The sequence below is a fragment of the Muntiacus reevesi genome, chromosome 2 (assembly GCF_963930625.1).
Source record: "Muntiacus reevesi chromosome 2, mMunRee1.1, whole genome shotgun sequence".
NCBI lineage: Eukaryota > Metazoa > Chordata > Mammalia > Artiodactyla > Cervidae > Muntiacus > Muntiacus reevesi.
Window position 1 is genome coordinate 130645735 of NC_089250.1, and position 15749 is coordinate 130661483.

The following is a 15749-nucleotide window of genomic DNA, read 5'->3' on the forward strand; positions in this document are numbered from 1 at the left end:
TGGCTCAGGAAACTCAAACAGGAGTTCTGTATCAACCTAGAGGGGCGGGATGGGGAGGGAGATGGGAGGGAGGTTGAAAACGGAAGGGATATATGTATACCTGTGGCTGATTCCTGTTGAGGTTTGACAGAAAACAACAAAATTCTGTAAAGCAATTATCCTTCAATAGAGAAAAATTAAAAAGAAAAAAGAAAATTTGAATTTTGTCTCCAATAGAAGATTCTCAGTTGAATCTTCTCATAATCACTGATGAAAAACATGTACCTGATTTGTTTGCAAAAGAACCATTACAATTATTTTATGGGAGAATTATCATGAATCTAAGTAAACCAATTTAAGCCAATCAAGAGGGTAATTTACATATTATTCAGAGTTCAATAATGGCAATTTTCTTTTAGTGATTAAATACAGTATGTATTAATTCTTGTTCTATATTCATCATTCTAAAACATGCATTAAGAATTCACAGCAATATGCATGAGTTTACAGTGTATACTGCAAGAAGGTGAAAAAATTTAAAGGTTATGTTATTATTCTTTGTCATCATTTATTAATCTGGATGCAAGACAGGTGAAAGGATGTAGGACTGACTCCATTTAAGCAAAATATTAGGTCTCTTTCTAAATATTAGTAGTATGAGGCTAGAGTACTATCCTTAAATACCTCCCACAGATTCTAGGAGAATCAGAGTTCTTTGAATTAGGAAAATTAGATAATTATCTGCATTGTTAAAGTCTTAAAAGTACCACTTCTGTCTAAAATTTTCAAATCAATCAAAGATATCTTAAGATGTGTATTGCAAAACAGTATCCTCTGTTTTTCCACCACGCTTAATGCTTGTGTACATAGTCGAGTTTTGAATGTCTTCTTCCTATTAATTTCAAGAACTGACAAAAAAGAAGAAAAATAGCATTTTGCAGTGGGAAACACACTGGGATATAGGTACTAGAATAATTAAATCTAGTCCAAGGGTTCTCAAGCTAAAATCTAGTCCAGAATAGTTAAAATATAGACTAACCTAAAAAAAAAAAAAATCTAGACTAACCTAGTCTAGACTAGCTAAAAATCTAATATACTCTAGACTAGTTATAATCTAGACTCATCTAGATTAGTTAAAATCTGGTCCAGTGCACATCAGAGTTTTCCTGAAACTGCTTCTTAAAACACAGATTGCTATGCTCCATCCCCAGAGTTTCAGCAGGTCTTAAGTGTAGGATCCACGAACAAGCATTTCTAATGTGTTTCTAGGTGATACTGATGCTACAGAAATCAGTTTGAGAACCGCTGGCTAAGTCCATTGTGTCCCTATTTTCTCATTTGTAAATGGGGGTGTTGTCCTGGATAATGCTGAAGGTACCTTTCAGCATCACATTTTTTAACTCCCTGATTCCAACACACTGCCTAGACCTATAACCAAGACTCTCACTCTTTTATGTTTCTTAATTTTCCCCAGGTCAATCTGTAAATATGGAAACTTAGTTTTAAACTATGATTTACTTTTGTTATTTTATAGAATGACCCGTAAAGTACTCATAGATTTCTGTTATTGATTGAAAGACTCAATATAAATGCAAAATATTACATAGCACAGTATATTGCTGCAATTAATGGTTTCTGACAGATAGCTCAGATTTTAACTTTGGAAGGATTGTCAGCAATTATTAAAAGGAACAGGCTTTACTCAGAAATTTTCAAAAGTAAAAATGGAAACTGTCAATATAGCAAATTGCTTTCTGAAAAAAATTTAATTTTGTGTGTTCAATTGTGACACTCTCAAATTGCTTTATACTGCTTTCTCTCTTTCGCTAGAAAACAACAAGTATTCAATTTTGATGTTGTTTTTTTCTCTCTTTCTCTCTACTCTCCCCATTATCCCATCTCCTGCCAGTCCCTTAGGTATTTCTTCTGCCTTTCAGTAAATAGATATGAAGTTCAATGCCTGCAGTTTCCTCAAGGCTTTCAGTATATGCCAGGCAGAGTTGCACATCTCTCTGAAAACTGAAAGCTCCATAATAATATGAATGTCATACTTCATCTGATTAGATAAGGTACCAAATTCCAGATCTGCTGTACAGAAAATAATAATAATAAAAAAAACTTCCCCCACTAAAATTATCATCTTTATTATCTTAATCAAGCTTATTTATAAAGTACAATTTATATTCCCTTTGCTGTTGTCCAGAGGCTACCATGACTGACTCTGTGCCCCCAAAGACTCCAGCATGCCAGGCTCCCCTGTCCTCCACTATCTCCCAGTCATCTCCATTGAGCTAGTGATGCTATCTAACCATTCCATCTTCTGCCTCCTCCCCCTTCTCCTGTTGCCTTCAACCTTTCCCAGCATCAGGGTCTTTGCCAGTGAGTTGGCTCCTCACCTCAGGTAGTCAAAGTTTTGGAGCTTCAGTATCAGCTCCTCTTTTGAATATTCAGGGTTTATTTCCTTAGGGTTGACTGATTTGACCTCCATGCAGTCCAAAGAACTGTCTAGCACAATTCAAAATATTAATTATTTGGTACTCAGTCTTTTTTATGGGTCAACTCATACATGGTCCAACTCTTTATGGTCCAATTAATACAAGACTACTGGAAAAACCATAGTTTTGACTATACAAACATTTGTTGGCAAAGTGATGTCTCTGCTTTATAATATGCTGTCTAGGTTGGCCATAGCTTTTTTCCCAAGGAGCAAGCCTCCTTTAATTTCATGGCTACAATCACCCTCTGCAGTGACTTATATTCCCTAAGTAGGTGTAAATGGAAATCTCTCATCTCAATATGGTCACCCTTTTTTGATTCCTGAAGTCCTTCTCCAAAGATTATGCTCTTAACCACTATACCATGACTTCATTGGTCAACTTTTCTTTCGATATTATCTCATTTTCAACATGATTTCCAAATTTCTACCTGCCTTCATGAAGGCTTCATGAAAATATCCTTCTATTTCTCATAAAGTAGGCTATAGCTTCTTCTTGTAAAATATTCCTCCTCTCTTTCTCTCAGACTTATTCTTTGATATAACATTGATATGACTATGTTTACTACAACTTGGAAATTTTCACACCATCCTCACCAATCTCATTAGATTCTTAAAACAATCCTATGAGTAGTAAGGAAAAGTATAATTATTCCTATTTTATTGAAGATAAAAATCACAATTTTGAGATATACACACACTTCAGAGATTAAATATAAGATTTCTTTGTCTATGAAGTGTATTTTCAATAAACTTGTCATAAAACTTTTCAAATAAACTAAAAAAGAATAAGGAAAATAAATATTTGTATATTAATTATAAGTATCACTTATCACTAACAAGATTGTTACATGTCAGGTACATAAATTTTAATCTTCATAATAACCTTTATTTAGGAGATTAATTATCCTCATATTACTACTGGGCAAATCAAGGGCAGAGAATCTAAATAACTTGCCTAAGAGTACATGCTAGTAAGTGGTGGAGCCAGATCCAAACTCAGGCAAGTGTCACTCCAGAACTTGCACTAGGAAGTATTAATGACATAATCTAAGACATAAATGTATGAATATATTTATACATTGATTATATCACAAGTAGAAATGTGCATGTGATTTTGCAAAATTGAGGGATCCAAGTTTGATGGGGTTAACTTCTATGAAGAATCTGTGCATATGTATTCAGTCATTAAGTCATGTCTAACTCTTTGCAACCCCATGAACTGCAGCACACCAGGCTTCCCTGTCCTTCACTATCTCCTGGAGTTTGCTCAAACTCATGTCCATTGAGTCAGTGATGCCATTGAACCATCTCATCCTCTGTTGCTCCCTTCTCCTTTTGGCTTCAAGCCTATCTAACCGCAAGATGGTATAGGGACTGTAGAATAGCTAGTGTAGAAGATGACAAAGTAGAATGATTTTAAAAGGAAGTGATCTCATTTCTTTTGTATGGCTTCGTTTGACATCATTCGAAGAATTGACCCTTTTGAACTGTGGCGCTGGAGAAGACTCTTGAGAGCCCCTTGGACAGCAAGGAGATCAAACCAGTCAATCCTAAAGGAAACCAACCCTGAATATTGACTGGAAGGACTGGTGCTGAAGCTGAAGCTCCAATATTTTGGCCACCTGATGCGGAAAGCTGACTGACTCATTGGAAAAGACCCAGATGCTGGGAAAGATGGAGGGCAAGAGGAGATAGGGGCTACAGATAAGATGGTTGAAAGGCATCACTGATTCAATGTACATGAATTTGAGCAAACTCCAGGAGAGAGCGAAGGACTGTGAAGCTTGGTGTGCTGCAGTTGTGAGATCACAAAGAGTTGGACATGACTTAGCAACTGAAAAAAAATTTTGACATACCATATATCAATTTTGAAAGGGTCATCATATCACAGTCTATTTTCAGAATACTCAAGGATTTTTATCCCCAAAAAAGTCTGCTAAAATAGAAACTTAAAATTCAAACAAGTCAAAGTAACAGTGGTTTAGGTATACAGTTTGGTGCCCACAGGAAAATATACATACACATATACATATATATGTATGTATACACATATACCATTGTACCCCCTGTACATCACATACTCTTATAGCATATAAATTCCAGCTTGGGCCATTGTATCAGGATTAGAGTCATAGTTATCACACCATCTCATCAGGTTCAAATTCATCTACTCAAGGGAACATCAAAATGCTCTAGAAAAATCAGAGCTTCAATCTGCAGGGTACATATACCTTACTAGTTAGTAGCCCTAGATTACTGTGTGCTATGCAGAGCTGTCAGCATGTATTAGATGTGTTACTTTAATACAACAGCCCATCAGAGATTGCATTTTTGCTTCTAATAAGAGCTCAAGAAACAAATGCAGAGAAATTATATGGTTTGCCTAAGACTATGTGACTGTAATTTTTATTAATTTCTGAAGCTCAAATGCTTTGATCAGAACTTGCACTCTCCATTTACTAGTAAATGACCAGCAAGTGGTCATACTTCTTGATTTAGGTTTTCTCATCTTAAAAACATCTGTCCCATGCATTGTGATTCAAATTAAATGAGTTTAGAATAGATTAAGTATGTAAAAAGCACTCAATCCAGTGTCCGGTGGAGAAAAAGTATTCTACAAAGGGCAGATATTACTACTATAATGTCATGGTTCACAATTATCCTTGCATAGAAAGCAAAATACCTTTGTCATACATGTATTCATCAAATACTCTCAAGTGGACCACCCTTCCTCTCTATTTTGCTGCCTTAGAAAGGTAAGAAAAAAGTATCTTAAACACACTGATTTGTAAGAAGCCATCCTAGGGAAGCAAATTTTCTTAATTTTGCCTGAGAAAATACCGCTTCACTTTGGCTTTCAGCCCCTACTGTCTTCCAGTCTTAGCCAGCAGCAAGCGGTTGTGCTTCCCAAATATTTGGTTAACTCCTAACATAAAACATGCATGGCTTTGAACAAGAAGAAAATTCAATATAAAATCAACTCTTCTGAGTATACGGGGATTAGGTACAAGACTAGCACTTGTTAAACACTGGAAGGCATTGCTATATTGCAAATGGCTTCTGAAGTACACAATTTTATCTCCTTCCCTGCAGATCTTCACCTGGCAGAGTCTAGTCTGCCCAGCTCATGCCCAGGAGTAGCACCTCCCTATCCTGAAGCCACGACCTCCTTACCACACCTTTGTTAATCTCACCCTTTACAACAAGACTGGAACTGTGTTCACTCCAAGTCATCTCTGATTATTATAAGTTGACCAAAAGTTTCCTAACTATCAGATATACTAGCTTCCTGCAATCTTCATTTTCCTTGCAGCCTACAGAACACAGGAGAAGACAGTCAAGGAGCATGGAAGCTAAGAATTCTTACTCTCTGTTTAATCACTCAGTCATGTCCGACTCTTTGCAACCCCATAGACTAGCCTGCCAGGCTCCTCTTGTCATGGGATTTTTCAGGCAAGAATACTGGCGTGGGTTGCCATTTCCTCTTCCAGGGGATCTTCCTGATATAGGGATTGAACCTGTGTCTCTGGTGTCTCATGTATTGCAGGCAGATTCTTTTCCACTGAAGCACTGGGGAAGCCCTAAGAATTCTTACACTACTCTGAACTTTATTTGCTATGTATTGGGGGAAGGAAGGAACTAAAGTAAAAATCATTTGCTAGACATTCTAAAGTGAACTTTTGTCATTCAATACTTGTTTTAAAGTTACTAAAACATAAAAACACTCTATTCTCTAACAGAAAACGTAACAATTGTGCAAGCCAAGTTTATAGTTGAAGAAATAAGAGAAAATAAGATTAAAATTGTTTCTATTATGCCCTACATGCAACAAATTATTCCTCAGAGGGTACAGTGAGTCACGGGATCCTCTTGCATCATATTAAAGAAGGTGTTTTGGTACACATACATACACTTGAATCAGAAAAAGCTAAAGATAAACTGTGACCTTGTTCTACTTATTAGGATAATACTCTGATTACCCACAAGAGGAGGGTGAAGATTGTTCATCAAAAGCAAGAAATGAAAAAACTGAAGTCGATTTTCCAACTTTATGAAGTAACTTTTCTTTCCCCTATTGGGAGGACAAAACACAACTCTGCTTCTCAAGTGAATCATGCATTCTCTTTCCAGATTAGCAGTCCTTGTCATTTTTCCATGAAGAGAGAGGAAGATTCTCCAACAGTGATGCCACCAAGCTAAAAGGCAAGAAAGTAGCCCAGAAAGTCTTTCCTCTACCTAACATAGGGTCTAATATTTGCCAGTCCTGGAAGAACTTTAAGACACCAGTTTCCTATTTTTGAACAGAATCAGTTAATGGCATTTTACATCACATTAGGCTAAATTTGTAATACAAAGCTTAGTTCCTCCTTTAAGAGATGTACCTTGCCAAGTAAAGTCCCCCTGGGTAATGTGGTCTCCCCTGAATGCTCTGATGTACAAAATTTAATCTGATGAAGTGAACTCTGCCTGGAAATCAGCTCTTGCTTACTCAGAAAAGTGCCCAGGAGGCAGATGGGCTTGGATGGGAAAAGCAGCCTTGCCCAAGCTGCGAGGATCAGCAGCCTGACACAGCGGTCCCAAGTGGCTTCCTTTTACTTTTGGTGCTGCAGGTGTGAGCATGAAGTCGCTAAACTCTCTGATCCCAACCCTCAGCCTGCTAAAAGTCTTGATGTCTAAAGTAAGGAGAAAAGGACATGTATGTTTAAAAAATGGACAGACTGGCAAATAGACAAGCCTTTAAAAATTAAGCTGGGGTGCTGATCTATAAGATCCTTTCTTCAAGTTGCCTATAGTATTCACTAATTCCTTTTTTCTTCTGTTTTTTTTTTTTTTCTCTTACCTCTCAAAGGGACGTTTTTTCCCATATTGAGTATCAACTCATATCAAGAGAAAGACAATGAGTAGTCACAGAGCAATATCCAATTCCTAACTCCATACCTTTGTTTAAAGAATTGTTCTCTGAATGTCATCTCCCTCACATACCTGTCTCCAAACCCTAGTCATTCTTAGAACATTGATGCAGATCATCTGTTGACATCTCTCATCACCTTCCCCATTTTTCTCTCTGCCACAGCTGATCTGTCCTCCTTGCTGTTTTCTCCATTCGCCCAAGCTTTTCTTCATCAGAGCTTTTGGTCTCTGTGTTCCCTCTGCTGGCAATGTTTTCCACCCACAACTGGCTCTCTATCATTGAGTTATCTGTGCATATGACAACTCTTGAGAATCTCTTGATTATTCCTACCTGCTCACCCGACCCCATCGCTCTTGTTGCCACTAAGAAAAATTATTTTTTAAAATCTAAAGTCACTGTGCAGATCATCTACCAGAATGAGTTCCATGATGTCAAGGTACTGTGCAAGTTTCCCTACAGCTTTAGTTCCCAACAACCAGAGTGGTGCCTAGAACATACACATGTACACTGAAAATGCTTGCCCGATGAATCCATGATCAAGCAAATGAAAAGAGGAAGGAGCTACTGTGTCTAAAACTTAGGAGATCTTAGCTGCAGTTAGGTCCAATAATTTGTGGCTTCATGTGCATGCATGCTAGGTCACTTCAGTTGTGCCGGGCTCTTTGAGACCCTGTGGACCGTAGCTGGCCAGACTTCCCCGTTCATGGGCTTCTCCAGGCAAGAATACTGGAGTGGGTTGCCATGCCCTCCTCCAGGGGATCTTCCTGACCCACGGGTGGAACCTGTGTCTCTTATGTCTCCTGCATTGACACTCCACAAGTTAAGCCTCATCTCCGGAGAGACAAATTTCTAGGAATTGCCAATCTGCTATAATCTGTCCCTCCTCAGGACTCAAAGTTTTATTTGTTTTATTTTTTATCTGTGGCACTTAAGTACTATTCCTGGTTTATAGTGGTAACTATTGCCTAAATTCTCTCAAAATAGGTCTTAGCTTTCAAAGTGCTGTCTCAGGAATAAGTCTGTGATATCTTCTACGTTTTTTTGCTGTTGTTGTCATTGTTGTTGCTGTTTGTTTTAATGTTCTTTCCAGTGCCAGATATAACAAATAAATATCCAGTTTGAAAGATTACCGAAAATACTGCCAATCTCTCTCATTAACTTCACCTTGTCAGATAGGTGATGACAGTATCTCCCAATTTCCTAAATGATTTATTTACTAAAAGTTAAAACTGGTATCCCAATTAACTATTCTGCTTTTATAGCTAATGAATTTTGCATTAAACAAAAACAAATACTTTAGTACTTAACCAGAAGTTCAATGAGGTCTAGCCCCCTTCTAGTCTGGACATTGGCTATTTCATAAAAATTTATAGGAACACGTGTTTCCGTTTTCAAGGGCAATTTTAGAACCTGCTAGATAAAATGGCTACAATTAGTTTGCACACAGGAAAATAGTCCAAGTTCATATCCACTTAAATGTTTAAATTACCAGCTAATTGCACTCATCTGAACCCAACAGGATAATTCACCTTCAGGCTTCTAAATCCAAGGCCAATCATTATAGAGATTGAAATGAGCAGGGGGGCACTTGGGTGCTTTCAGAACTGTGTTGTGGGGTATGTGCTGCATTTGTTCCTGTGACAGTCACAAAGAACTCTTGTCACTAGTTCTCCCATACAGAAAACTGAGAAGCAGGGGCCAGAGTGCGCTCCATTCTTACACCTGCTTGGAATGAAGTCTCCATTCTCCAGAGAGAGAACTATAGAAAAACAAGCTTACAGACACAGCAGAGCAAGGCTCAAGACAAAATCCTCTGGAGAAAGAACCCTCAGGGTTTTAGACTCAAGGAAAAGGATGTGTCCTAACTGAAAAGGGCAGTATTAGATTACTCCTTGAAAGGATTTGGCATCTATTTATTTTACTTGTTTGGTGTTTCAATTATCAGTGATTATTTTGCAGAGATCTGGCCTTCAAGTACTATTTACTCACTGAGCTTTTATCAGTGAGCTGGCAATAGAACAAATGGCCTTTCCTCTGCCATGTTTTCAGAGATTTTCTTTTCTGCTTTTGTGTGAAATTATTCAACACAGCAAAAATAAAGGAGAGAGGAGGAATTGGTGAATGCTCTTCTTCACAAAGCATGAAGAGAATTTTAAGAGTGCAATTTCACAACCAATTACACTCCCAGCAAAAGTAATTCACAACTAATTATGAAAGAAAGCTGCTGCTGCTGCTGCTAAGTCACTTCAGTCGTGTCCAACTGTGCGACCCCATAGACGGCAGCCCACCAGGCTCCCCCGTCCCTGGGATTCTCCAGGGAAGAATACTGAAGTGGGATGCCATTTCCTTCTCCAGTCCATGAAAGTGAAAAGTCAAAGTGAAGTCACTCAGTCATGTCCAGCTCTTCACGACCCCAGGGACTGCAACCTACCAGGCTCCCCCGTCCATGGGATTTTCCAGGCAAGAGTACTAGAGTGGGGTGCCATTGCCTTCTCTGATGAAAGAAAGCTACAACCTTTTAAAACATTAGTGTGAAGAGCTAAAGAAACTATAGGCTTGAAATGATATGAATCCCTATATACTAGGTACAGTTTTCAGTAAGCAAACCATTTTTTAATAGTCATGTCAAATTCAAGCATTTTGCCTGTGAGAAAAGAATGGATAAAATAATTGAATTGGACCAAATGTATGAAAAACACTTTAAAGCAATAACATCAGGTTGCAAGATATTTAATCAGACATGGTTTATATCCTTATGTTCAAGGTTATGTCCCATATTTTAACCCTCCAAACATGTCCCATTCTCAGGGCTTTTGAAGTTGTTGTTTTACAGACTTTGCATCAGATGTCTCAGGGCCTCTGCACATGCTTACTTCCATCTGGATGTTCCTGACCACTACACCTACATGGCTCACTCTATTACCTTCTTGAAACCTATGTCCACTCTTTCTTTTCAGTGAGGGTTCCCTGTCTTCAGCAAAAACTGTAATGTTAACCTCTGCCCCCAAACTCTAGTCCCTTTTCTCTCCATAGCACTCACCATAATCTAACATAGAACAGAATCTCCTTATTTATATTGCCTGTTGTCTCACTTTCCCAACTAGTACAGAAGTGGGACAAGGTTCTTTTGTCTGGTTTTCACTGCTGTATCCTTAGTAGATAAAGCTATCCCTGGGGGTGCCCCTCGTTTATATTACCATTGAAGAAGTCAACCCAATGTTTGATATTAGTTTATATTTGGATTCTTTTAAGAGTCATCCATATGCTTCAAGTATCATTAGGAAGAAAATAAAGATCTTTATAAAAGTATGACTTCTGCCACTAAAAACATTACTTAATATTATATGTGTACTTTGCCAATGCTGGGAATGGAGTAATACCGGAAGACAAAGACATTTGCTGTTGGTCATGTTTTATCTGCCATATAACAAACCTTAACTTAATGACATGTTTCTTCAGGCAGGAATGTGAAATCTCAAGCTATATATAATGGTGATTAAGAAGAAAAAAAAACTCTCCATTCAAAATGAATTAGACACCTTATAAATTCATGTGGAATTACCCTGGGTTATCTTTTGTTTTGAAAATGTATTTATTACTTAATAAACTGTAATAAACAAAAACAGTCTCTTAATACTTAATTCAAAGTAGGATACTATAAAAATAGTCTTAATAAATCTAGGCTATTCTCTATACTTCAAAATAGCCAATAGCACTCCGTTGGAACCCCCAAATTCAAGGTACTCTAGCAAGAACAACCAGACAGAAATTACACTAATCAAAGAGGGAGAATACATTCCAAGTAATGCCTTCAGAGGGAATTCCCAGGCGGTGCTAGTGGTAAAGAACCTGCCTGCCAATGGAAGAGACACAGGAGATCTGGGTTCTATTCCTGGCTCGGAAAGGTTCCCCTAGAGGAGGGCATGATTATCCATTCCAATATTCTTGCCTGGAAAATCCCCATGGAAAAAGAAGCCTTGCGGGATATAGTCCATAGGGTCACAAAGAGTCAGACAGGACTGAAGTGACTTAGCAGAGCATAGCAATGCCTTCGGAAGTACTTTTCTTATTAATCCCTAATCAAAAAGAAATTCAGGGGAGGAATCTAGCAGAGCCCCAAACATCCTAATCCCCTATCTCTTACAGCAAAGATACACAAACACACAACATCACACACACACACATACCCCCACACACACACCCTGCATTACTAAATCAACAGAATTTTCCACTCCAATTCAGTCACTCAGTCGTGATCTAGGTGAGTGATCACACCATTGAGGTTATCTGGGTCATAAAGATCTTTTTGCATCATTCTTCTGTGTATTCTTGCGACCTCTTTTTAATATCTTCTGCTTCTGTTAGGTCCATTCCATTTCTGTCCTTTATTGTGCCCATCTTTCCATGAAATGTTCCCTTGGCTTGTCTAATTTTCTTGAAGAGATCTCTAGTCTTTTCCATTCTGTTGTTTTCCTCTCTGATCACTGAGGAGGGCTTCCTTATCTCTCCTTGTTATTCTTTGAAACTCTGCATTCAAATGGGTATATCTTTCCTTTTCTCCTCTGTTTTCCACTTCTCTTCTTTTCTCAGCTATTTGTAAGGCCTTTCGCCTTTTTGCATTTCTTTTTCTTGGGGATGGTCTTGTTCATTGCCTCCTGTACAATGCCACAAACCTGTCCATAGTTCTTCAGGCACTCTGTCTATCAGATCTAACCCCTTGAATCTATTTGTCACTTCAACTTGATTTAGGTCACACCTGAACAGTCTAGAGGTTTTCCCTACTATCTTCAACTTAAGTCTGAATTTGGCAATAAGGAGTTCATGATCTGAGCCACAGTCAGTTCCCAGTCTTGTTTTTCCTGACTGTATTTTGCTTCTCCACCTTTGGCCGCAAAGAATGTAATCAATCTGTTTTCAGTGTTGACCATCTGGTGATGTCCATGTGTAGAGTCCTCTCTTGTGTTGTTGGAAGAGGGTGTTTGCTATGACCAGTGCATTCTCTTGGTAAAACTCTGTTAGCCTTTGACTTGCTTCATTTTGTACCCCAAGGCCAAATTTGCCTATTGCTCCAAGTGACTCCTGGCTTCCTACTTTTGCATTCTAGTCGCCTATAATGAAAAAGACATCTTTTTTGGGTGTTAGTTCTAGATGGTTTTGTAGGTCTTCACAGAACCATTCAACTTCAGCTTCTTCAGCATTACTGGTCGGGGCACAGACTTGGATTATTGTGATATTGAATGGTTTGCCTTGGAAAGGAACAGAGATCATTCTGTTGTTTCTGAGACTGCATCCAAGTATTGCATTTTGGACTCTTTTGTTGACTATGATGGCTATCCCATTTCTTCTAAGGGATTCCTGCCCACAGTAATAGATATAATGGTCATATGAGTTAAATTCACCTATTACAGTTCATTTTAGTTTGCTGATTCCTAAAATGTCAACGTTCACTCTTGCCATCTTCTGTTTGACTGCTTCCAATTTGCCTTGATTCATGGACCTAACATTCCAGGTTCCTATGCAATATTGCTCTTTACAGCATCAGACCTTGCTTCTATCACCAATCTCATCCACAACTGGGTGTTGTTTTTGCTTTGGCTCTGTCTCTTCATTCTTTCTGGAGTTAGTTCTCCACTGATCTCCCATAGCTTATTGGGCACCTACCGACCTGGGGAGTTCATCTTTCAGTGTCCTATCTTTTTGCCTTTTCATGCTATTCATGGGGTTCTCAAGGCAAGAATACTGAAGTGGCTTGCCATTCCCTTCTCCAGTGGATCATGTTTTGTCAGAACTCTCCAACATGACCCATCCTTCTTGAGTGGCCCTACACAGCATGACTCATAGTTTCATTGAGTTAGACAAGGCTGTGGTCCATGTGATCAGTTTGGTTAGTTTTCTGTGATTGTGGTTTTCATTCCGTCTGCCGCCTGATGGATAAGAATGGCAATTCATAATTATGCTTGTGTAATAATAAAACTAAATTTCAGATGTCTTAAATGACCATTTAGTTTGATGTAATTGCTCTCTCTCAGTCTCATTATAAATAACCACCAAAACATTTTCTTGTAAAACATGGAAAGTCTGTCTGTGATATAAACTTCACTATTATTGTTACTGAGGCCAAGCTTCCTCTGCTCATAACATGGTAGGCCAATATAATCCAGGAGATAAGTTGTTGAGGCAAGGAATACAACTTTATTTGGAGAGCCCACTGACCCAGATGATGGCAGTGGACTCAAAATAACTATCTTGTTGGGGCCTGGTTGGTAGGTTCTTTAATGGATCAGAGATAGGGGGGAGGTAAGGAAACAAAAAGACCATTCAGTTGTTGCAAATACCTCCCAGAATGTCAAACTTCAGGCAGGGGGATGTGCTAGTTTCACCTCCTTATAGCCATTTCACAGGTGGTATGAAATGAAATATCTTACATATCAAAAAGCAAGGATACCACAGCTATATGTGATTCTGCCCCCAACCCCACCACAAATGTGAATTTCTGAGCCATGCCAGCAAGCAGCAGACCAGTGGCACCATTCCCTACACAAGGAACTTAAGAGTGTCACAGTCCTTCAAAGGTGGGCAGGGTCAGGTTATCTCCAGTGAGCTAAACAAAGGCACTTTAGTTTAAGGGTAGGGCAGAGAAGGGGCAGGGTTCCCAGAGGCAAAAAAAAAAAACAACAACAATGGATTAAAGTCACAGAAACAGATTCAGTATGGAGTCAAAATTAACTTCCCAGTTACATTATTTCTCAAATTTTATAGCAGCATTTGCTCCTAAACCATATCTATACCACTTCCCTGATTAAAAACTTGCTGGATTCCCTATTCAAAAACCAATCTAAGCTTTATATGGCAATTTTGACCAATCTTCATTGACAAAGTGCAAAAAAAAAAAAAAAGACAATTCCTTCTACTAATCAGGATTAGGGTTTAAACACTACCTCTCCTGTTATAAACTTGAGACAGTACTTTATTCCTTGGAAGATCATTTTACCTAGAATTCTTCTTTAAAACAAACAAACAAAATCCGGTATTTCTCACTTACTTGTTCTGTAACTTTAACCCAATTGCTTTGTCTTTCTGAGTTCAATTTCCACACCTCTAAGACAGAGACAATGCCAACACCTTTACAGAGTTGTTGATAGGATCAAAGATAACTTGTGTCAAGCACTTTGCAAAACATCTGGTGCATAGTAGGTCTTCCGTGTTGTTACTGGACAATTAATATTGCAACATAAAGCTTAATTTTTTCAAAGTCCAAAGGAAATTGTCTGTTCAAGATCTTCTAAACACACAACGTTTTTTTGAAATTTCATTTAGAAGTGATCAAAGTTAAATAAATATGGTATTGAAATGAACTGCAATACAAGACCATCTACAAAGTTGGTTTTATCTGTTATTTGCTACTATTTAGTTACCTATCCCGGGTGGCTCAGTGGTAAAGAATCTGCTTGCCAATGTAGCAGATGCAAGTTTGATTCCTGGGTGGGGAAGATTCCCTGAAGAAGGAAATGGCAACCCACTCCAGTATTCTTGTCTGGAAAATCCCATGGCCAGAAGAGGTAGGTGGGTTTGCAAAAGAGTCGGACATGACTCAGTGACCAAACATCAAGAACAAAATGGAATCACAAAGTCATTTCTAATGAATTGATATGGAATGATATTCTTATTGCAAACGTTTTCTAGTTGGTCTTTATTTTAAAAGTGAAAAACAATTAATTGGCTATATATAAATTATTTTCTTATCACTCTAAAATTTTTTAAAACTTCAGAACTAGATTTTAGCTAAATAGTTGGTAATATGATTTATTAGTTTTTACAAAAATACACAGTAACGTAAGATGTTAACAACTTGGGAAACAGTATGAAGCATATGGGAACTCTTTAGGTTCTTTGCTACTTTTCTCTAAACCTAAAACTACCCTAAAATTTCCTGGTGGCTCAGATGGTAAAGAGTCTGGTACAATGTGGGAGACCTGGGTTCAATCCCTGGGCCAGGAAGATCCTCTGGAGAAGGAAATGGCAACCCACTCCAGTACTCTTGCCTGGAAAATCCCGTGGACAGAGGAGCCTGGTAGGCTACAGTCCATGGGGTCGCAAAGAGTTGGACACGACTGAGCAACTAAACTTTCACTTTCACCCTAAAATTAAAAATTTGCTTTCTAAAATCAGAACTGTGACCCTATTAAGTTACAAAAGGCAAAGTCCATTAAAGTGTCAGAATTTAGAATAGGTTTAGAAGTAACTTGTTCCTATTTAGCCAAAAAGTTTAATTTTCTTAAAAATTCTAGGAATTAGTTTGGACAGAGGCCATGGATTCCTAGGTCATCAAATTTGCCTTTAGGAAGGTCAGACATCCATCAT

The 15749-nt window shown here is 38.2% G+C and overlaps 1 protein-coding gene across 2 annotated transcripts in view; it reads right to left on the minus strand.

Annotated features, from left to right (window-relative positions):
• Positions 1-15749, minus strand: part of PRKG1 (protein kinase cGMP-dependent 1) — a 1324229-nt gene that overhangs the window by 717812 nt on the left and 590668 nt on the right. The window lies entirely within an intron of this gene.